The 24,092-nt window shown below is 39.2% G+C and overlaps 1 pseudogene; it reads right to left on the bottom strand.

Moving 5' to 3' along the window:
* The window catches only part of LOC127629475 (nephrin-like), a 110,185-nt pseudogene that overhangs the window by 45,376 nt on the left and 40,717 nt on the right, over positions 1-24,092 (bottom strand).

Genomic DNA, 24,092 nt, shown 5'->3' with positions numbered 1-24,092 from the left:
GAACCCAAACGAACATCTCTGGAGAGACCTGAAAATGGCTGTCCACTGACAGTCCCCATCCAACCTGACAGAGCTTGAGAGGATCTGCAGAGAAGAATGGCAGAAAATCTCCTAATCCAGGTGTGCAAAGCTTGTCGCATCATACCCAAAAAGACTTAAGGCTGTAATCACTGCCAAAGGTGCTTCAACTAAGTACTGAGTTAAGGGTCTGAATACTTATGTCAATGTTATATTAACTTTTTTCTTTTTAATACATTTGAAAAATTATCAAAAACTTTGTGATTATGGGGTATGTAGTGCAGAATATTTAAAGCATTTTAGCAACTTAACTGGCAACATAATTATTATAATTATTATGATTAAATAAAGAACATTTTACCATTGATTCATATCCTTACAAAAAGTCCTATGTTAGGATCTGGGTAAAAAATATGGTATCAGATCATAAATAACATGGTACATTTATGTACACCATAGTACTGAATAATTACCATACTCATGTACCATGGTATTTACATGGTCCTCCAACATACTTAAAAAAATACCATGGTACTACAAAGGTACATGCCTTTAACCAAACATGGTAGTACCATGGTATTTTTAGTGTCCTACAGGACTAAGTCATCCGACTGATTTGATAAAGTAACAGTTTCCTCCTCTAATGTCTGGTGCTAGATTGGCTTGTTGTGCAGGGTGTAAATAAGTCACATGCTTTATTGTGTTGTTGATTTCTCTTGGGGCTTTCTGTATCTTTGTCTCATTAATGTGCACTGTCATTGCGGTGGCAATAAGAATTCAAATGCAGATTTGAACAAATTATATGCTTACATCTGTAAGACAATCAGAAAGTGAAAGATGTAGTCTAATCTTAATATAAGACAATAAAACAGGTAACGGATGTGCTAATTAATGGCCTGTTCCAACATAGACTGACAAGATATATGGCAAACAAGTGTAGAAAGAGAAAATGCAAGATGTAGAGGTTCTGAAATAGACTAGGAGTGTGTGCAAACACACACACACACACACACACACACACACACACACACACACATACACACACAAAGACACACACACAAACACAATGGCATTCCTTCATGCTCACAAAGCACGGCAGGCTTTGAAGAGGTGGCTGGCTAGATCAGACAAAACAGCATCAAAGTCAAACCATAATCACTGCAGACAAGGACTCTCTCACACACACACATACACACACACACATGTTGGTGTGGCTATCCTTATGAGGACTCTCCATAGACATAATTATTTTTATACTGCATGAACTATAGATTCTATCCCCTAACCCTACCCCTAAACCTAACCCTCACAAAAACTTTCTACATTTTTACATTTAAAAGAAAAACATTGTTTAGTATGTTTTTTTAAGCGATTTGAATTATGGGGATACTAGAAATGTCCCCATAAACCACAATTATAGCATAATACCCTTGTAATTACCAGTTTTTAACCTAAAATATGTCCTCGTAAACCACCCAAACCCACCCATCTACACACACACACACAGAAACAAAATACCATATTCTCTCAAACACCTTAGCAAAAATACTCATTCAAACACAAACTCAGAATGTCTGCCAATACATCCTGCCAATTGAAGTATATCTTCATGCCAACAAGCTCACACAAACACACACATGTAAAAATACAGCGAGGTCCAAAGGTCTGTGTCCATTTGGCAGTTTTCTCATTTTAAAGCAGTTTTTGTCCCATTGCAAATTATATTATCAGCATTAAAATTTGAGTTGGCATGTACTCCACATGTTTGTTCAAAATCTGATGATTCATGTTATCCAACATGATTTCACAATGTCCCAAATAGCATTGTGTGTGATTCAATGAAAGCAAGGAAATCTGACCTTTTGATATCAAACATGTGCTTACATTAGAATTCAGTGTCCTCGAAATATTGCAGAATCTTCAACATATCTCATTCATTTTATGTGACATTTCATTTCATTTATTTTTTTAATTTTCAATGTAGATTTGTTGTTTATTAAAACACAATTGTACTCAAGTACACACTCACATCGTACCTTTAAAATGTAGAAGTTGTTTGCACCCCCAAACAGCACATTACTGAAAGCCTGGCACGTCATTATTTTCCCATGGTGAGGGACAGCTTACTGGTCTGGGACATGCAAACAAATTCAGCCTTTTTAGGGGCCTGATTAATTTCTTGAAGTGTGAGGGAGATAGAAAGAAAGAAAGAAAGAAAGAAAGAAAGAAAGAAAGAAAGAAAGAAAGAAAGAAAGAAAGTATGATCAACCTTAATAAAAGACAACTTACTATGTTATTTCTAATGCACATTTCAAACAAAGAATATTAAATAATATTTGATAAACCCCTTCACATTAAAAACACTACCTGCTGTGAAATATTTTTGTTTGCCCAACATGGTGTTAGGGCCCCCTGGGGACCATCCAACAAAACTGAAAACCAATAAAACTGGAAACTAACCTCTCCTATTCTCACAAACACTACAGTCATTGTTGAATTATTGTAGAAATAAAGCTATGTGACAAAGCTTGGCTGTTCAAACACCACAACTGTTCTGTGATCTGATCTTCAATCGACGTAAAAGTAGATTTCTTTTCCCTCTGGCTACATATGGACAGCGTTGAGACAGACTCTAACAAGATAATGACTTCACCGACTGCCTGTCAAACTCTATTACAGAGGTAAAAATGGTCTCTGGAAGGATTTCCAAATTGTCTATCTGCCTTTGCAAAAATGTCACACTTTGCTGTTCCCACTTTAAGCAGAAAAAAAAAAAACTTTCTTTTGCAAAATGTTGTCTGAATTCCAGAAAGAATAACTAAACATTCTTAAAACAAGATACATTTACGTGAGAAGCAAAATTGCACAAGATATTAAGACTTGGTTTCAAAGAATATATCATATTGAATTAAGTTTATTTTTCTTGCCCCATTTGAAAATAGGTTTTAAGCATTTTAAGCACACTATTTAGTGAGGTATATGCTTGAAACAAGAAACAACAATTTGCCAATGGGGTGAAAAAAACTAACTTTATTTAAGAAGTCTTCTGTAAGATTTTGCTTCTCAAGTAAATTTATCTTGGTTTAAGGATGTTTAGATATTTGCTCTAGAAAAAAGGATAAATAACTGATAAAGGAAATTAATTTTCACAGAGTATTGAGCAACATTGCTAAACATCTGTCATGTCTCATTTTTATACAGGAAATAAAAGGAAATGAAGAGAGTTTCATATTAGGTGTAATCTATTATACCTGCACAATTCTTAGTGCAAATACCACCTTTTTGGAACTGATCTTACACTGATCTAAAATGCACTCAAATGAAGTTGAATATAAAGCAACGCTTTAATATTATAATTAATAATTAAGCGCTTTTTGAAACGCTTTGCAGTCTATTAATCGGGATAAATCAGAAAGTCAAATGACTGGTCCATCATACGAGCAGGCAAAATCCCTTTGGGAGCTCTTAGTGCACTTGCTAGATGTTGAACTAAGTAATAGAGTATTAGCTGGACCTGAGTGTATGTGTGCATTTTTGCATATGTGTAACAGTGTGGATAAGTTTGTGATTTAGGTCTTGTGGTGGTCCAGACTCCAGCTGATATTTGCTGTAGGGTTGCTGCTCCAAGCTAAGCAGTCCAGATCCAGCATCGGACCCCTGTGAAGTTCCACCTGCTTGGCAATAATCTTCACACTCACTGCTGGAACTTGACCAGGGAGAATACAAAAGAACATTTGCAAACTATAGAGTTCAACAAACATGCACAATAAAACTTTGGTGGTTGCATATGCAAAACTTGCTGCCATGATGCTAGGGTGTTGTGGGTGACTGACAGGGTGTTGTTATGTGGTTGCAAAGATGTTCTGATGGGTTTATAGCACGTTGCTATGTGGTTGCTAAGGTGTTGCTTACTGGTCTAAGTCAAAAGAGCCAACCCCCAAGTCTCTATGCTATTCTCGTAACAAAATACAGAAATAATTTGTTCAAATTACAGAATTGTGAAAGTACATTTTAATAGCTTACACAGAACCTTGAGTTTAGTGTGAGCAGACAGAACTTTCTTGGTCTTGTTGGATGAGTCGCATCGGTAGGTGTCGAGATTGTCGATGGGCTGGAGGGTGAGGAGGAGCACCCATGACACACCCCGCTCTGAAGATAGCTGCTTTGATGCAGTTGGCACCACTTAACCATTCTGTCGTTTGTATACACACAGACACACACAGTAAGAGGAGTAATAATTGCATTATTTAATGACACCTCTCTAATTATGAAGCCTTATTATATAGTCCACTGTGTGGCACTAAAAGAGAGTTTATTTTAATATTCTCCCAAACAGATAGGTTTTTAACATTAATGCTCTATAAATAATATGCACACGCAGCTGCCGTGTGTGTGCTTATGTTTATGTCTTTTTGTTTAAGTTCTAATTAAAATATTACTTTTACTGTTCAGATGGATACTGCCTCCTCCATTCCCATTTGAACCATTTTACAATCATTTTCACCTGAATATAAAAAGAATCTGTTTTAATTCTGCTCATTCACTAAGCTCTAATTGATACCTGCATAGAGGGTTGGCCCTGGCTTTACGGATAATTATGGCCAAACTATCAAAAAAGCATATTATAAAGAGTGACTCCAGGATAGAAAGAACATAATAAATTAACACAGGCATGCAAATGAAATACCCAGCGTAAAACACCTTAAATTAACAAGTATGGTCCTGAAAAGCACAAAGCCACCTCGAGACAGCTTTTATTCACTTATAATTCATTCAAATCAACTTCTGGAGGGGAAATGCGAGAGATTAAAGAGACTCTAAAAGCCCCTGATCTGACTGAATATTATGATGTAGCTAATAGAATCTAAACTAAAAGCAGTCTTGATGGGGAATTTCAGTCACTCAGAAACTGTTCTCAAATCAAAGGGTTTCGAAAAGCAACTGCAAGGCTGAACAAGATGAAGAGTATATCTAGTGTGAGAGACATTAAATGACATAAGACCTCTACTAGGTCTAGGTAAAAAATATATATATATTTTTTCAGATAAATAGCGATCTTCATCTGAACAAATTCTGAAAATGTACAAGATCTTTGACTCTATGTAAAGGGTGCTCACTACATCAATCGAAAGGTAACCACTGGTTGACCGGCCAAAAGGAAAAGAAAGTACTTAAATTATTTAGTATTTTGTTCTGGTATCAAAATTGGCATTGAGACACATCTAATAGCTTTCAGAAATAAGGAAAATTGACATTACACCCAAAATATTCCCAAATGTGACGTAATCTCATCTAATCATCAAAATCAAAACAAATCAAGAGTGTGTCCATCGGAATCAAATCAGGAAATCTGTATCGTTACCCAGCCCTACAAGCCGCTGCCATTTGGCCACTTCCAACCAAACATAATGTAACCTTTGGGTTTTAAAAGATACCTTATCACTTTTGGTTTCATGTTACATAGCCTATATATTATACGGTTAAAAAATATAAGATTTCAAAATGGGAGGCTCCAGAGCTTGTGGATTATTGACCAGAAGGTCAGTGTTTCAAGTCCCAGCACCGCCAAGATGCCACTGTTGGGCCCTTGAGCAAGGCCCTTGACACTATCTGCTCCCGGGGCGCCATATCATGGCTGACCCTGTGATCTGACCCCAGCTTAGCTTGAAAAAAAATATATATATACTTTCTGTATACTGTATATATGTAAAAATATTTGTGATAAATATATCATTGGCCAAAATATTTGCCAAAATTATACCGGACAGCTCTCATAACAGCACCTTTATACCGGACAGCTCTCATAACACTTACTGTAAATAGTATATTTTAAAGAGCAATCTGCATGCTGGTATGGGAAACAGCCGTTACTCCATTTTTAAATAATGAGTGACGCTAGTTAAAGGTGCACTATGTAAGATTCAGAAACCCTTGTTATTAATGACACCAGTGGCCATTACGTGCTTGTGCACACACTCAATAGGGACGCAAGCATCGGCCAAAACAATGACGTAACGTACAAAGAGACAACATGATTCACCGGCATCATGCAGACAGTTGAGGTAGCATAATTATGTTAATCATAAATGTTTTACTACAAACTTTGAGAATGTATATTATATTTTACTCTCCAGTGCTGGAACAGGGCTAAAACAATGTGTGGATATAGGTCTGACTATGCGAGACTGTAGATTGAAGTAATCACTTTTCTTTGCATAATACATTGACTGCATTTATACGATAGCCTATGTCAGCGTTAGCTAGCTTGCCAGATTCATCAATAGCTTTTAGCTAAATTTGGTGGATGATGACAGTAGCCATTTTATAAAATAGACTTTACATTATAAATATGTTGACATAATTCAGTATAGATGAGATTCCTTCACAACTGTCATTTTGATATATCGATGTACTATTGTTTAATATTAATAGAATGTATTTATTTTCTGTATAACCAAGTTATGTTACATTAATGAATGGATCTTTTTGCATTATCTTGAACATTGTATAGCATTAATTTAATGTGTTATTGTAGTGTACCTTGCTGAATAATTACAGATTAATATTGTTTATGACAGTTACTGTGCAGGCAAGATCAAGTTAGCTAAAATTACACAGATCAATCCTCATGGCATAATCCTTATATTTCACATGCTTTGCAAGCTTACGTGTCCAATAAGAAGAACGCCAATTCAGGGTCGGATTTGATCCACAAAACCGAACGAAGGTCCCTCCAGGAATCAAATGCCCTGCCGATGTTCACTCTAGTTTTCACTCAACCACGATCACGTTCCCATTTAGCCAGACAGGATTCGGTAGATACATTTTATTTTTTTGGCTTACTCTGAGTTTCTATAGGAATCGATGTTGTGCTGGGAGCCGGATGGTTGCTTGATTCAATCTCGAGATAATGTGGCCTAGTGTTGCAGTTTGTTGCCATTATTGAATAGCAGAAGAGAATCACTGAGGCAAGGCTCTCGGGAGCGCACATAAACTTCATATCCTTTGGAATTTCTCGGCAAAAGCGACCCACTTCCATCACATGAAAATCAGTCTACAGGTTTTAATAGGCAACCTAGGAAGTCCGGGAAAGGATAATTCTTTAAGTTTCATTACAAGCCATTCACACATTGGCAAAAAAAAAGGGAAATATTACATGAAAATTGCTACATATTGCACCTTTAAGATGATCGTAAACACTTAAGTTGTAATATTGGAAAACTCAGACATGGTCTGATTTTTTGTTGGTTTTTACTCTCAAAACAATACTATAACTGAATGAATGAATTGTGCCCAGTATTTATTAGCATGCTGCAGACCACCGAAATTTGACCCTGTCTGGACTGTACATGTCCACTGTGATCCAGACACCTAAATCATCTCTTAAACATGCCAAAAATGTGTGCTTGACTACACAACGCATCAGTATAGGCTATATGCCAAGCTATAACACTCTCCTCCATCATTTGATCAGTGTTTGATAAATTACTGCTGATTTGATGAGATGAAAATGTTCTCAAACATCTCTTTTGAATAAAATAATTTTACTGCTTTCTTTTATTTGCAGTAATAGCGCGATCTACATTGCAGCAGGCATTTTTTGTGAATGAAGAGCAATATTCAATAAACTTTATGTACACAGAAAGGGGCGTGTTTGCGACAAACAGAATGACAATGACTTTAAATACTCAAGACGCAGCACCATTTCAGTGCTAATTGCCCCTGCTAAAATAGATTGTGGGTGGTTAATAAATAAGACGCAGGTTTTTGCGCTGAAATACCATGTGCAAGAGTTGCACAACTGTTTGGTGGATCTGCACAATGTCTTGAAATGAACCTATATAATTCAAAGCTGTTCCAATTATATTTCGTTTCACTTGAGAGCAAGTCTGTATCTCGCACCTCACTTGATAGGTGCCCACAGGTGTACCAACTCTTGTATAAATGCACATCTCATTCATGAACAGAGAGCTGTTTATTCTCGTAATTTTGACTTTATTCTTGAAATATTACAACTTAATTCTCGTAATTTTTACTTTTTCTAAAAATATTATGACTTTATACTTGTAATGCTTACTTTATTCTCAAAATATTATTACTTTATTTTCAAAATGCTAGCAACCCTTACAAAAATTAACCATGGTAACCATAGTTTCTGTCAAGATATATTTACTACAGTTATGTTTACTAGTGTGGTAACTTGGTATTAGCCACCACTGTCATCAAATATGGCAATTAAACATAAAAATCTAAAAAATAAAAAAATACTGTTTTACAGCACTAGTAACTATAGCTTTTTCTCAGATAGAATAGCAACCGTGCTCATTTCATGTAAGGAATTTCATGAAACCAGCTGAGGTAACATTACTGGGCTCCTTGAAGCCGTTGAGGGACAGGAGATCAATCTGTGCTGTTACACCTCCTCTAGTAAACCACCGGTCCACATCCGCTGGTAGCTTGGGTTCAAAGATCTCAACAAAATGTTGTTACCAGCCAATACCTCAGTTTTGGCTGGTAACAACATTTTGTTGAGATCTTTGAACCCAAGCTACCAGCGGATGTGGACCGGTGGTTTACTAGAGGAGGTGTAACAGCACAGATTGATCTCCTGTCCCTCAACGGCTTCAAGGAGCCCAGTAATGTTACCTCAGCTGGTAAAACTGTGAGGAAAAGTGATTACCACGACAGAAAGAGACAGTCAGCAAGGGAGACAAATACAAAGAATTCATGAAATCCATGTAAATTGTTTAATTCGACTTTTCACTTTGATTATTAGACTGAAAATATAATTTGTAATTAAAATAATATGTATTAAATAATACAATTGTAAAATACAAGCATTTTTATCAGTGGACGTATCTTTGGAATCCCACTTTATTTATTTGACATTTGGAATTTGTTGTGTCAAGAACATCAAAAACCATCTCTTATAAAACGAAAGATTATATAAACTGCAAGAAGCACAAATATTGACCTGATTAGCTTGTCAGCCATAACACAGCTATGTAACTGGCTTATGGTAAGTGACACATTTTGTCATGAAATATCAAGCTTTTATCTTAAGTGTATGCTGAATGCTACTAGCAAAAAGAGGCTTTTACATGTCAAAAGTTTTTAATATCCACTTATACTACCAGTGATAAGTTTGGAGTCAATTCATTATTATTTGTAAAGCATTTTTCACAATACATACAGTTTCATAGCAGCTTTAAAGAAAATAATGCTATAATGTATTACATGTCTTAAATGTCACATTGTCCTTATTGAGCAGTTTCTTATTAAGCTATTTCACCAACTCACACAAACACATTCCTTATTAGTACTATTTTCCAACTATGCTAAACTAATCAAATTTATCTTATATACTTTACCTTCTTTCACGTAATCACTTTTTGTCTAGACTACAGCTAATCAAACTCTTGACATTCTCTCTACCAACTTCACATGGTACAATTTATATTTAAACAATTACAATTAATTCAGTACAATTAAACTAATTTCAAGCTTTCCTCTTGAGATCAAAAGGTTTAAAAGGTCATGAGAAACTAAATATAGTTTGTGTCCAAACTTTTGACTGGTAGAGTAATTTAAATTTTAATACTCACAAAAGGTGATGAGAGTGCATGTGAGGGACATTGGTTACCGGGACAATAGGTAAACACTCTCACACTGTAGCACAGCATTGTTGTCCTCTGGCTTCACCTCCATGTTTAAAATGCACCTGACCCTACGTGACACAATGTCTACCTCCCAGCTAGTGGAGAGAACCTCTCCATTCTGAAAAGGAAAGTTATTAGACAGACAGACAAAATGATGGATGGATAGGCAAATATGAAAGAGTGACAGGAAGACAGGCAGGCAGACAGACAGACAGATAGATAGGTAGAGAGAGGCTACAATCTTGTGATAATGAAGTCTAGTTCCCTCATTGCAGTCTGTACTTTAAGAGTAAGACATTTGCGTCCTGAAATCACTCATCCAAGTCAACGGCATTGCAGATTGCAGGCACTAACATTTGCATCAGCTGAAAATTATTAGAGATGTCAGGACTGACACATTTTATCAAAGTAAACTCATAGACTCCACTTAGAGTCTATCCGCAAGACACTACATGAATTAAAAAGTAGAGCTGGCTTCCTACACTTCACTTACAAATGCATTTAAGCTTGATGGCTTGTCTCAGTCTCTACAACACAGACACAATAAAGTTCTTGGTTCCAGCTAACTTTCACTTTAGCTTGCAGATTCTCATCATCCACAAATAAAATGCATATCAACAACTCAAAAGGATGAATCACAAGATAAATCATTGTATTGCAGCTTTTAAATGTCCTATTTAAGGGATACATTTACAGGGTTGCAGTCCACTCAATGTTACCCAAGAGCCTCTCTCAAGGCAAAACTGACGTAAGAATTTTTTAATGGCCTTTACAAAAAGCACTGCTTTTGTTAATGTCATAACCTCAGTATAATGTCTCTTTTTGTAAAGACGTTGATTCAAATCCAATGGTTTTACAAAAACATCCCAGCAAAGTTTTCTGTGGCAATGAAGCTTTGCAGTGCAAAAGCTTCATCAAAAGATGAGTTCTTCCATTCAAAACACAGCTTGATGGTGCGTAAATCTGAATTTATGGATCTCATTCTCAAGTTTCAAACTACGTTTACCTTGACACAGTGACCTAAAAATGACATGTTTGACACAACGTGACGCAACCAAAGTGAGATGCTCCAAAAGCGTCCATCTGAAACAGATTTACATTGACAGGTCCTTAGACAAACACTCATAATAAACTGATTAACTAATTAAATTGCTAAATGGATTGGTGTGAACTGTAGACCAATGACTGGATTAAGTGCAATAATATGCAAATAAACATTACACTGGATTCTAAAGCCACTTTTTTGTATTGTCTTTCCAATGCTAAACTCCTCTACCACAATAATGTAACATGTTTTAATTATCTGAATATTTTTTATAATACATTGAATTATTGTTATTTGAGGGGCTTTTTCAGCAAATAGTTTTATATGTGATTAATTGTGATTAATTTGATTAATTCATCAGCACACCATGTAATTAATTCAATTATAAATTGTAATCAAATGACAGCCCTAATTGTTATTTTGGTGCCTATGAATGAAATTATTTAATATCCTTTTATATGTTATGTGTAGAAAAGCATGCCCTGGTTATTTTCACTAGAGTATAACTTTAAGTTTTCAAACATATTTTTCAAGGTAAACAATATATAATAATTTTTGAGTCACAAGTAGTTGACCTGAACAAAATGATAATTTCATTCAAATGTCAAAGATGTTTCTTAAAATAAAATAAAAATATCACACACAGTCATGAAGGTTGACTGGGGTTTAAAGGTTCTCTCTCTTTTCTGGTTTTCTTTTCACATTACAACAGAATGTCTACTTAAATGTTGGCTACACCATCTGACTTTTTTAAATATGAATACAATTTTAAATCCAAATTGTTGCACTGCTTATTTTTTTAACATAATAATAAACAATTATTCCAATCTACTCCTACATTACTTTTTTCAAAATGTTTAATTATATTTATTTTTCATAGTAGAGGTGTATTCAAGTAATTCACTTACATTTTTAAATGCATTTTTGACTAATTATTAGATCAGGACAAAAAAAAAAAATAGCATCACATCATTAACCCAAATATCAATATATACTGTACATATTGAATACTGTGAAAAAAGGATGATTTCTTAGCTGCATACTTTTTAATCTAACCGCTACCTGCTGTACATATCTTTTGACCCTATTCATATAAATGAAGGCATAAGAGAAGTCATTTTGTGTTAAATTGAATTATTTTAAGCACCCAAGAAAGGGTTTCTTATCATTATCTCTCACCTTAGTCCACTGTAGAATGGCCAAAGGGTTCCCCCCATATTGCACTTGCACACCACCCTGAGAAAGGTACCAGCCTTTACCTCTTCATTTTCTAATCCCACTATCATCAGAGCCTGCGGGGGGACTGAAGGAAGGTCATAAAAACAGAATGAAAGGTTATGACATGAAGAGATAGAGGAAACATTTATATACATTCACATCAGTTCACAGTATGGTTCACACTTGTCTTAAAAAAGGAATAAAAAGAGAAACTGGTCAAGTGTGATGAGGAGGGAAAATATTATTAAAACAAAAGATTTTGTCTTTGTTCAGCAACGACCGGGTCCTTTCATGTTGGATACAGTCATGAAAAGGAATGAAATAATAGCAAGAGAGAAAAACTACATCACAGCTTTAGGAGAGAACAACTCTATTTTAGTTATTTTCTATTTTAGACGATTTTAGTCCGTACAACTCTGTTAAATCAAGGACATTTAACGCAAATGCACCAGGAAGACATTGCTTGTCCCTTTGATGAAGCCATTAAGTATAAAGAGAGACCCACACACTGGCACAAGTCCATAAACCAAAATAACAGATGTTTAAACTGTAATAAGGCAATGCGGAACATGAATAAATTACAGAAGGGCTCCTGAATAATACATTTGCCATCAAATAAATTATGGGGCTGGGCCGCTCTTTGTTATTGCCCCAATCAGTTTGGAAGCGGGCACGATGGATGGATGAGAGTCTGCCATGACAAAGTGCCGTCTTGCTCACAATCTGCCGTAGATGAAAATGGGCAGTGGAAAGTTGGATTTGATGGACCAGGCGTGCTGAGTAAGACTGCAATGCTGGCCATCGGTTCTGCTACATTAGCACTTATTGCACTGGCTGAACGGTAATGGAACTATGAGCTGGAGTGAGGGTGAAGGGGGGTGAGTGGTAGAGTTTTAAAGCATAAATTTAGAGAGCAGAAAAAATAGATATGTGATTGGCATTTCAGGGGAAGCTTATGCATGTCTCATTGTACACAAGAAATGCATCATATGACATGGAATTTAAACATGGCCATTATATGGACCAGTATTCAAAGCTCACCTAATATCCACAACAGATAATCATATGCTTTTTTTACACTGGGTATTAAGATGCCTTTTACAAGTGAACATGTGAAACACATCACTGTTTTCATCTGGTCGTGATATGCCTCTCTTTTGTCCACTTGTGTTTGGGTTGTCTGATTTCATGATGATATACATCAATCAGTACGTCTGTGTATTTCCAACATGATCACACGGGAAATCGACATATTGCTTCAGAATGTTCCAGTACACTAATAATAAAGAACAAAAAGGTAAATGAACAGAAAAAGTGCAAACAAAAGCTAAAATAGATATTTGGCCATTGGTTAACATTTCCCAATAGCCCATGTGACCTCGGTGGCATCTACGGAAAATAAAGTGTTTCAGATGCAGAGTAAGTTTTGATGAAACATGAAAACAAACGTCTCGGGTTACATGTGTAACCCTTGTTCCCTGAAAAAAGCGGAACGAGATGCTGCGCTTTTGCTAAGCGCTACGGGGAACAACTTTAGCTGTGAACCGAGCTGAATAATGTGTGAAACACGTCAATGAACATTGACCGGAATTTATAGCCTCGGCTGATGTAATCATTAGATGCACCTGCGGCCAGGCTATAAATGGATACGTCACCAGGTGTCGTCAGATACTTCTTTTTGAAGAGCAGTCCTGGGACGTCCCAGTGCGGCAAAGAAGCCGAGACGTTCCCTTTACAAAACGCTTCACTTTGATGCTGCGCTTTTGCTAAGCGCTACGGGGAACGCAATATCCACGCTGCCGCACTTGGGGCTGTCCGGACCCCTACGGTTGTGCAGTGTACTCACAAAACACGAGAGGTCTCAGACATGAGCTTGAGATGTCGACTCAAGGGCATAAGAGCCCGGAGTAGCATAAACATCTAAACCATTCAATTTTGATGAATGTGTGCGGAGAGGACCAGCCTGCCACATCACAAACTTGTTCAGGCATGAGCTGAGATGTCGACTCAAGGGCATAAGAGCCCGGAGTAGCAAAGCATCTAACCCATAAAGTTCGATGAATGTGTGCGAAGATAACCCTATCGCAACACAAACTTGTCATAAAAACTGATGAATGTGAGCGGAGAGGACCAGCCTGCCGCATCACAAACTTGTTCAGGCATGAGCTGAGATGTCGACTCAAGGGCATAAGAGCCCAGAGTAGCAAAGCATCTAACCCATAAAGTTCGATGAATGTGTGCGAAGAGTACCAACCTGCCGCACCACAAACTTGTTCGGTGTCAACTCAAGGGCGTAAGAGCCCAGAGTGGCAAGAACATCCAAACTATAAAAGTTTAATGAATGTGCACGGAGAGGACCAACCTGCCGCACCACAACCTTGCTGCAGATGGAGACCTCTAGCCAAGGCTTTAGAGGAGGAGAGCCCTCTGGTAGTGCGCGCCCTAAAACCTACTGGCGAAGCTTGACCGCGCGCCTCGTAGGCCCGGGCAGTAAGGTCCCTCACTCAAAGTGACAACCCGGTCACGGCTTCAAAGTGAAGAGCTGCTGCCCTGACTTTACGCCACTAGCAAATGCGGTGGACATAATTCTGAAGGGCACAGACTGGACAAAGTCTGAGTAGTCTTTAGCTGCTCCGGCATTACAAACGGCAGGGAGCAGAAGGCTTAGAGAATGACTGGCCAAGGGTCGAGAAAGGCACCTTGGGCAGGTAGTCAGGGTGAGGGTGCAAAGAATGCTTTTGGTCCTACCTGGGGCAACTCAAAACAGGCCGGCATAAGAGACAGAGCCTGTAGGTACCCAAGTCTCCTTAGAGACGTAATTGCCATATGAAAAACAATCTTGAGAGACAGAAGTCTACCAAACGCTGACTCTAGAGGTTTTTAAAAAAGGGGGGTCTTACCCTATGAAGAGGTCCTAGCAAGGATGCCCACCCGCCCACCGAGGCATGGCAAACGGAAGTGGAGGCCACATAGAACCTGGCAGTGGTGAGGCAAGTGCCCGCTGACAGTTCTTTCTACAGAGACTCCAAAACTGAAGCAAACTGGCAGTTAGCTGGTTCTGTAATATGAACTTATTAGAAGGAAACGCATTCAGGCACATTAGTGCCATGTATGCGCCACCACGATCAACCCAGGGGGGTCATTGACTCAGGGAGAAGTAGAGGAGACATTGCAATATCAACATAGGTGAAGAGGTCCTCTTCTGCCCTGTAAAATCTACCCAGATCAGTTCCAAGTGGAGGGAGCCCTAGCACTTGAAATGGTCTCGATAACCTCAGGAGAAAGCCCTGCGAACCTCAGTTGGTACCATACAGGGGCCAAGCATGAAAGGTTTCACAATTCGGGCCTGAGAAAGAAGGTCCTCCCTGTTCAGAATCGACCAAGGCGAACCATAGAGGAGAGATAATAACTCCGAGAACCATATCCTGTTCGGCCAGCGCAGCGCCATAAGTAGGAGGCAAGACCCTTGCTGGTGAACATTGGCCAAGACTCCTGGGAGCAGAGAAACCGGGGAAAGAAATGCATACAGACGCACTCTGGGTCATGTATGTGTCTTAACGTCCAGACCCAAGGGGGCTGGGTGATTTCAGGGAGAAGTAGAGGAGACATTGCGCTATTCATAGAGGCGAAGAGGTCCTCTTCTGCCCTAAGATCTCACCCAAACTTGTTCCAAGTGGAAAAAGCCCAGCATTTAAAAAAGGTCTCGATAACCTCAGGAGAAAGCCCTGTGTCCCTCAGTTGGTACACTTAGGGGCCAAACATGAAAGATTCCACAATTCGGGCAGGGATGAAATATTGCCCTGTGCCTGAGATAGAAGATCCTTCATGTTCAGAATCGCACAAGGCGAGCCGTCGAGGGAAGAGATTAGCTCCGAGAACCAAGCCCTGTTCGGCCAGCGCAGTGCTATCAGTAAGAGGCAAAAACCCTTGCTGGCGAACTCTGGGCAACTACTACCTTAGGGTGGAGTTCTTAACTCCCCATTGGTATTTTCTGTCTGGACCGTAAATCTGCTCCCGTAATACGGGCATCCAGGGATATAACTGACCTGAGTGACAGGAGCTTACCCTGGGCCCTAAGGAGAATCCGACGTGTCAGAAATACAGCTGACAAGAACGTGGGTCTCCTTGATGAGTTATGTAAGAGGCTACCGCTGTATTGTCCATCCGCACCAAGACATGGCAGCCTCAGGAGGAGGTATTTCAGGGCCTGAAATACAGCCATCAACCCGAGACAGTGACTGTGACAACCGAGCTGATGACCCTCCTATCCCCTTAAGCTGGATGACCACTTAAGGCCGCTACCCCGCCTGTCAGGGAGGCGTCTGTCGTTAGCAGTCTGCGACAACAAGACGCACCTAGAGTGGGACCCAAGGCAGAAAACCGGGGTCTGAACCACATAGAAAGGGAACGAAGCCTGAGGCGCGTAACCCTATTTAGCCTAGGGGTTTTGGCCCTTGGAAGAAATCCCCTGGCTTTTGGCCACAACAAAAACGGTCTCATGAGCAGAAGGTCCAGAGGGATCACCTTGGACGCGTTCGCCCTGAGACCTGGAAATCGTTGATACTGATAACAGTGCAACCTTGACCTAGCCTGACTTTGCTCAGGGTGATCTGAATGGACTCAATACTAGCGGGAGACAGTTGTGCCCGCATTGTGATTGAACTCCATACGATGCCCCGATTGACAGTGTTCTGAGTGGGAGAGAGGACGCTTTTCTATAGAAGTGCGTCATAAGATCGATGGTGACCAGCCAAACGAGTTGTAGGGCTTGAGACATGACCGTCTTGACAAGCATCATCTTGGACTTGAACACCCACGGGTAGTTCAAGCTTTAAGATCTAAGCCAGACGCCACCCCTCACCCTCCATGGGTAACGGGAAGTATTTAGTGTAATAACCTAACTCTCTCTCTGGAAGGGGAACACATACCATGGCCCCTTTAACCAGGAGATAGAGTCTTTTGTTTTTACAAAAAAAAGAAATCCGGTTTACGGTAGTGAGAACACGGCGTTGAAACACGGAAAAGCGGCGAGTGAATTAAATCCTGACGCCCTTATAAGACCCACAGAAAAGAACATATCCGGCAGGAGTTTCCACGCTGCCAGGATCTCTGAGATGGGTATTATATTTTAACACTTCCTGTTGAGGGGTTGTCGGGTGTTTCGCGTCCTGAATAAAATGCAGGAACAGCGAAAACACCCAATTTTGATGGAAGCCTCTGCAACCCGAAACACCAAGAGGTGGCGGGAATGGAGGGGCTTCGAGGGGGTACCGGGAGGGGTGAAGTGAAGCACGCGCCCGTCCCGAGGGGAGCTACCCCCTAATCTAGGTGCAAGACCATCAGGGTTTTCTCTTGGGTCTTGTTTCGGGGGCTGGCGAGGGCGGCGAGACTGTCCCCAATCCCTGGGAGGAGGAGCACGACTCGACACACTTTGCTTTTGAGCCTCCCTTCAGTCAGGACCGAGGCGGGTCTGCGGCTTGCTCGTCAAGTGCAGAACCCACACTCAGGTCGTCCAGGGGGTCAGCCTGGTACGCCTGTAAAACAGCATAGTGTGCAGAGCAGCACCAGCCTGACCTGCTGCTTGATAAGCCCTTCCCACTAAAGTGGAGGTTGTCCTACAAGGCTTTGAGGGGAGAGAGGGCTTCTTAAGTGACGATGCCGAGCCCGGCGAGAGATAGCCTGCAAGCGTCTCTTCGACCGGCGGCATCACTGAATACCGCCGTGCCTCAACACCCACGATAGTCGAATATAATGACGTCGAGGGTATGCGAACACGGGAAGAAAATATATATATATTTTTTTTTTTATACATTTTTTTAGGGGTTCTCCATGAGCGAAAAAGCTCTTCATGGAGGTTATCAAAGAAGGGAAGGGACCCATGAGGCGTTCCCTTTCTTAGGCTGGAAGATAAAATATATCCCCTAATTTGGAGCGTTTGGGGGTCTCTTTTTCGCGTGGCCAGTCCAATCTGGCAACCGCACGAGTAACAACATCGAGCAATTCCTCCGTAGATTTTCTATCGCAGACGGAAAGCTCGGAGGCGGGAAGAGAATCGCGATCCACCTCATGATCCGAAGAAGCGTCGAGATCATGTGTGAAGGACCAGCTGGGTTTGGGGAGAGAGTGAGAGAAAGGGATCAACCCGTCTCTTGCTCCTCAGCCAAATCCATGCAAGAGCCCCACGAACGATTTCTTTTTTTTTTTTCGTGAGTGCTGACTCCCGGAAGCAAGCGAGGCGAGCACGACGCACTCTGCCTGTTAAAGCAAATTGCCGTGCTCGCACCCGCCCTGCTGCAACGCGAGAGCAGCGTGCTCTTAACCCCAAACAAACAGAGCAAAAACTGATGTGTGTCTTCTTCAGCTATAGAGCGAGAAGAGGGGAACACGCACCGTTTGCGGCTTTCAGTCATTCTCTCTTTTTCTAAACAGAAGAGAACAACGTTCACTGCACACTGCCTAACTGATTCTAACTTCTAACAGAGGAAAGAAAGTTTTGACAGGGTTTGTGAAACACACAGAAACAGAATCGCTCTGAAAAAAGAGTTTCTGACGACACCTGGTGACGTATCCATTTATAGCCTGGCCGCAGGTGCATCTAATGATTACATCAGCCGAGGCTATAAATTCCGGTCAATGTTCATTGACGTGTTCCACACATTATTCAGCTCGGTTCACAGCTAAAGTTGTTCCCTGTAGCGCTTAGCAAAAGCGCAGCATCAAAGTGAAGCTTTTTGTAAAGGGAACATTGTTCTTCTTTGTAATAACGTGCATTGATGAATTGTGCACAATGTTGATTTAACAAAAATAAAATAACAAAAAAGGTTTGCATATGTGCATAGGTTTTGATAAAAGCTGCCTTCATTTGAAATACGTTCTGAGTTTTTAATGGTTTAGGATGTGATCTTAGTACAAGAAGCAATTAATGTCTCTGAGTAAAGGGCAAATTACATCCCATAGTGAGAGAACAAAGAAAGTATTACTTGACAGGTAAAGAGGGCCTTTTGACTATGAGTCATACAGCAAATTGTGGCCATGAATTCAGTCCTGAATGAGAATTGTAGTCATATGGTGTCTAGCCAAAGTGTTAATTTCTACTTACTGTAGTAATATTACATTATTTACAGTGTGTGCTCCACTCAATTCAACTCTGTTTGAAATGAGAGTTTAAATATCTAATCCACTGGCTGATTGCAAAACAAAGAAATACAAAGAAATGCATGAATCGTCATTGATTAATTAATATTAATAATTAATGGTGCAGTATGCAATTTTTTTCATGAAAAGGTATGCAAAAAAAAATTCTAATCCCTGAAAGATATTGATGAAAGAAGTGTTGTGAGATATCTGTGACAGCACTAGACTAAAAAAGTTGTCCGCGCGCCGCTGTATCTGACGCTTTCTGCCTGTCAATAATTTTGCTCGTTCTCATAGTATTGTAGTTGCGTCTAAATGACATTTTTATGCCATGTTGATCATAACACTTGAGGGTGCTATTTTACTGCTGTTGTTTTTGACAACCGGTGTTTGGTGTCGGTCTCACTAAAGCTCATTTGGTATTTTTGGAGTGCAGGGTTTTGGAAAGAGAGGGCTTGGCTAATCCAATGGCTAAAATCACTTATAGCACCTTTAATATTTGACATTCAATGTGAATTAACACAAGACAGAGGCTTTTAGAGTTGGGAAAATGAAAAGTCTGACCAACTAACATGTTTTTGCTGACAAGTTTTTGAGCCCTAATGCACATTTTCTGTCATTTGTAGAAATTTTAAAAACACTTTTTAAGCAGTTTTTCCAATAAAAAAACTTAAATGTGCAAAAGATTCATTCATAACCCACAAATAGTCCCATTTAACCTCATTTGTAAATTTACATGAGAATGGTTTTAACATACAATCTACTGAGAATTCGTTCTGCTCGTGTTTCATGACTGATGACGATTGACAGATGATCCAAAATGCTTCCTGTCATTTTGACGGATAAAAAAGGGTATATGGTCTAATGCGTTTCTCTACTCTAGAAACATTCCTTCAGTAAAGGATGATAATAGGACAAAGAAGGGAAGAAAAAGGGAGAAAATAACCTTTTAAAGTGACCCTACGAACAGTGTGGTGTGGATTGGAGGAGAGAAACAAGAGATTCCAAGTAGTCCAGTTCATTAAATTAGGTGACCAAATTGCATTTGACTCGTTGCCGCCTCAAGTGGGCATAACACAAGGTGTGGTTCTTACAGTATACCCTCATGGTCATGCTGGCCTCAGGAATTTGCAGGATGGTTGGGTTCTTTGCTAGACACTTCAACCGCCATCTGTCATCTGAGCTCCTCGCCTTGACTTAGGTTCTTTCATTCCACACTGTGGCAGTCTCTTATCCCAATGTTGCCACAATTACACACAAACCTACTGTACTTACAACATTACTCTATTTGCCACACTGGAACACCACCAATGTACACTTAACTGTACCTGGGAACTTTGATTTGATTTGTTGGCAATACCTTATTGAAGAACACTTTTTAATTGGCATGCACAAAGATTCTGTCAAAACCCAGTATGGATTTGGGATTTTCCAATTGAGTAAACATTTATTTGGCTGCAGTCACAAAACTGGGACCTAATAGCTAGTTAGGCTGCATAAAAGGTTGAAAAAGATGTTTAAATGAAAACTTATAGTACTATGTTATAATTGAAAGTGGGAACATACTGGTACTATAGGCCAATAATATGTATTGCATTCATAGAAAAATTTCCATATTGTAGTGTTGGGGAGTAACTGAGTAAAAGTAGCGATTCTACTAAGACTAATGTAACTATATTTTTCAGTAGCATGACATTAGTTAAGCTATTTGCACAATAGTGTAGCTTTTCCAGTAACAAGCTACATTTTCCAACGACCAGCATCACAAAACACAACATTGTCACATTATGTTTTCCACAAAGCAGTGTTTAGCTACTTTTTGTTAGTAACCTGTATTGTCGCCAGGGCCAAATTAAGACTCCTTAGTGCTTGAAAAAAAGAGGTACCACGTGACAGCGGCGTCTATGCACTGCTTCAGTAACATTTGGGAACACTGGACAACAATTTACACCCAATTAATAATACTCAAAAACTTGAATAAACATACAAATGGAAATGGAACAAATTTGACATGACATTTAAAAAAATACCGTTGCGTGGTGCCCCCCTGGGCACATGCCCAATTGCCTAATGGTTAATTGGCCCTGAGTGTAGCTAACTATGTTTTTAAAAAAATAGCTTGGCTAGTTTACATACTTTAAGTTTGTGTTCCATGGAAGAATAAAACAGGTTTCGAACGATATGTGGTTTTAGTAAATGTTGATGGAATTTATGTGTGAGCTATTCTTTTATCTGAATATCCAAGTGCTACAGTCTAATGCCATCACATCTCCTACTCAAATACTCTTTATAATTGAAGGTAGGTGTTAAAGGGAGGTATGAAAAGTTCTTCAAAACAAATGCTTTTGACCGCTGCGTCTATACCTGTATTTAAAAGCCTTCACATTTTGGAAGAATTTACAGTTTTTCAAAATTAGTACCCACAAGGTTAAATACTAAAAAATTAATTGGAAATGGTAAAGGGTATTCGACAGCAAAAAAAAAAAACTTCTATGACTTCCATGTGTACACACACTAACTTACATGAGTTCAGTGTGAGTATTTAGAAGCTTATCCTGTGAGCCTGACATTGTGAAGGCATTGGTTTCTGTCAGCTCCTCTCCATCTGAAAAAGGGAGAAGAAAGAAGAAAGCACAGTGTGCGAAGTTTTAGAGACAGTAGGCTGCCTTAGGGTACATCTTGCCAAGGGATGGTGTGACACCAACTTAGTAAATGATTCATGAAGTCTTCTTCTCTTCATATGAGTTTACAGCCAATGCTTTTTAAAGCTCCCAGAGCTAATTTTCATCTTTTATCTGCATTGTGTACAGAGGTGGGTAGTAACACGCTACATTTACTCCATTACATTTACTTGAGTAAACTTTTGGAAAACAAATTACTTTTATGACTACATTTAAAGGTGGGTATTTTTCCCTCTTACTCAAGTAAATTTTGAATAAAAAAAAGGACTTTTACTTTGTTACAATGGGTGACGCTCCTGTCGTTAAATTACTGTTTTTTATTTAATAAGTGTAAATAAATGCATAATTTATTGAGAGATTTTTGAAAGGGTCTTTTGTGACAGCCGAACTTTACAGATGTGTTCTGTTAGTGCAGTCGAGTCCACCACTTCAGCAGCAGCAACAATGCCAAATAAACACTTTTTTCGCTCCACACCATGAAAAGAGTAGTTTCGTCATGCAGTGCCTTCATTTTACACCAAGATAAGCGAATATTTCAAGATTAAAATTGCAGCGTGGTAAGTTTTGCCGGTTATGATAACATGGGCTTGTCTGTGTCATTGTCATTTTCAGGGTGATTCTGTATTTATGGGCACTTATGACCTCGAATTATAAGTACACATTTTTATATCAGTGTTGCAATAAATCAGTTTCTTCCTAAATCCATGTGAACATCTGCATTAAGTGTAAATGACTTGCTTTGCGGATCGCATACTTGACTTCTGGAGCACGAGCTGACAGTATGTCTGTGCCTGCATTTCTGCATTTGACAGATGTGGCACGTTTTTTTAATGGATAACAAAAAACAAGCTCTGAACCTAAATAAGCCCAACAAGCTTCCAAATACAGCGAAGTTGCAGTTTACCCTTTGTGTACAGAACAAATGATCTACATTCATTCGACACTGAAAATACTTTAACTACACTGATCTAAGAATCCATACAGGACTTTTGGGTAACACTTTATTTTGATGGTCCCCCTAAAGATATTCAACTGACTATAAATTATTTATCAACCGACATGCTATAGCTAGTAAACAGTGTTTCAACAAGCATTCAGTAGACTTTCAGTAGCCTGTATATTGATCTGTATTAATGACTTACTTATTTCACCTTTAGTTAATCAAAGGTTTTCTGGAAATGCTCTACTGACTGTTTGTTCCATATGAATTTCCTATCAGTACAGAGTCACTTTACTTTAAGGTAGTATAAGCTGATAATTTATAGTTACCTAGGGACCACCAAAATAAAGTGAACATCTAAGGAATATGGTTAAAAGACTGCTACATGTCTCCTTTTTTAAAACAGACTATCAATAGATGGTAAATACCAATACTGATAATAAACAGCCTGATCTCATTAATATACGTAGTTATTTGTACGTTATATTTGCAACATTAAACGTACATATTTACATCTGAACAGAAACTAATAACGTACAATATGGACATTTGAAAGCATCTGAAATGTAATTTTTTTATGGATTTACAGCTTTAGAAAAATACAAGTTTGAAAATCCATCCAAGGCTCAGGTGGTAGAGCGGGTCGTCCACTTATCGCAGGGTTGGCAGGTCGATTCCTGGCCCACATGACTCCACATGCCGAAGTGTCCTTGGGCAAGACATTGAACCCCAAGTTGCTCCCAATGGCAGGCTAGTTCCTTGCATGGCAGCTCTGCCATCATTGGTGTGTGAGTGTGTGTGTGATTCACAGTGCAAAGGGCCTTGTGTACGGTTAAGGTTAAAAAAGCACTATATAAGTGCAAAACAATGGTTTGCCAATGGTTACAGAATTAGCAATAAGGTGTCAAGCTCTTAAATGATGACCTTTGAACATGGAGATTTCTGCAGGAGGTTTGGCGTGGGGAGCGATGCAGGTCACCATGTATTCGTCTTCATCCACCCACGGCTCGCCAGACTCCAGCTGGATGTACGGCTGTGAGGGTGTGACTTTGACAGGAGAGAGAGTAAAGGAGAAGATGAGGAGAGATTAACCAGCAGAGGATTGTCACAATATATTATTTTATTAAAAGCTGTGGGCTCATTTGGAGTCTGGTGGAAGAGATATTTCAGAGCTTTTAGAGAACTTTAAAACACACATTCACAAGCACACATACTGTAAATGTTTCCCCACTAGCTATTTGTGAACAACATTGCTGTAAAATATCCTTACAAATAAACTAAATCTTAAAAAAGAGGTTTGGCTACAACTGATTATGAAATGGTTCATAATGTCTTATTTCACTTATTTCTTCTAAAATACTAAAGGTTTAGGGATAAAGGTAGTGTGAAATTTCTGT

The sequence above is a fragment of the Xyrauchen texanus genome, chromosome 36 (assembly GCF_025860055.1).
Source record: "Xyrauchen texanus isolate HMW12.3.18 chromosome 36, RBS_HiC_50CHRs, whole genome shotgun sequence".
Classification (NCBI taxonomy): domain Eukaryota; kingdom Metazoa; phylum Chordata; class Actinopteri; order Cypriniformes; family Catostomidae; genus Xyrauchen; species Xyrauchen texanus.
The sequence above is the reverse complement of the archived record's forward strand: the minus strand, read 5'-3'. Positions and strand labels throughout refer to the sequence as shown.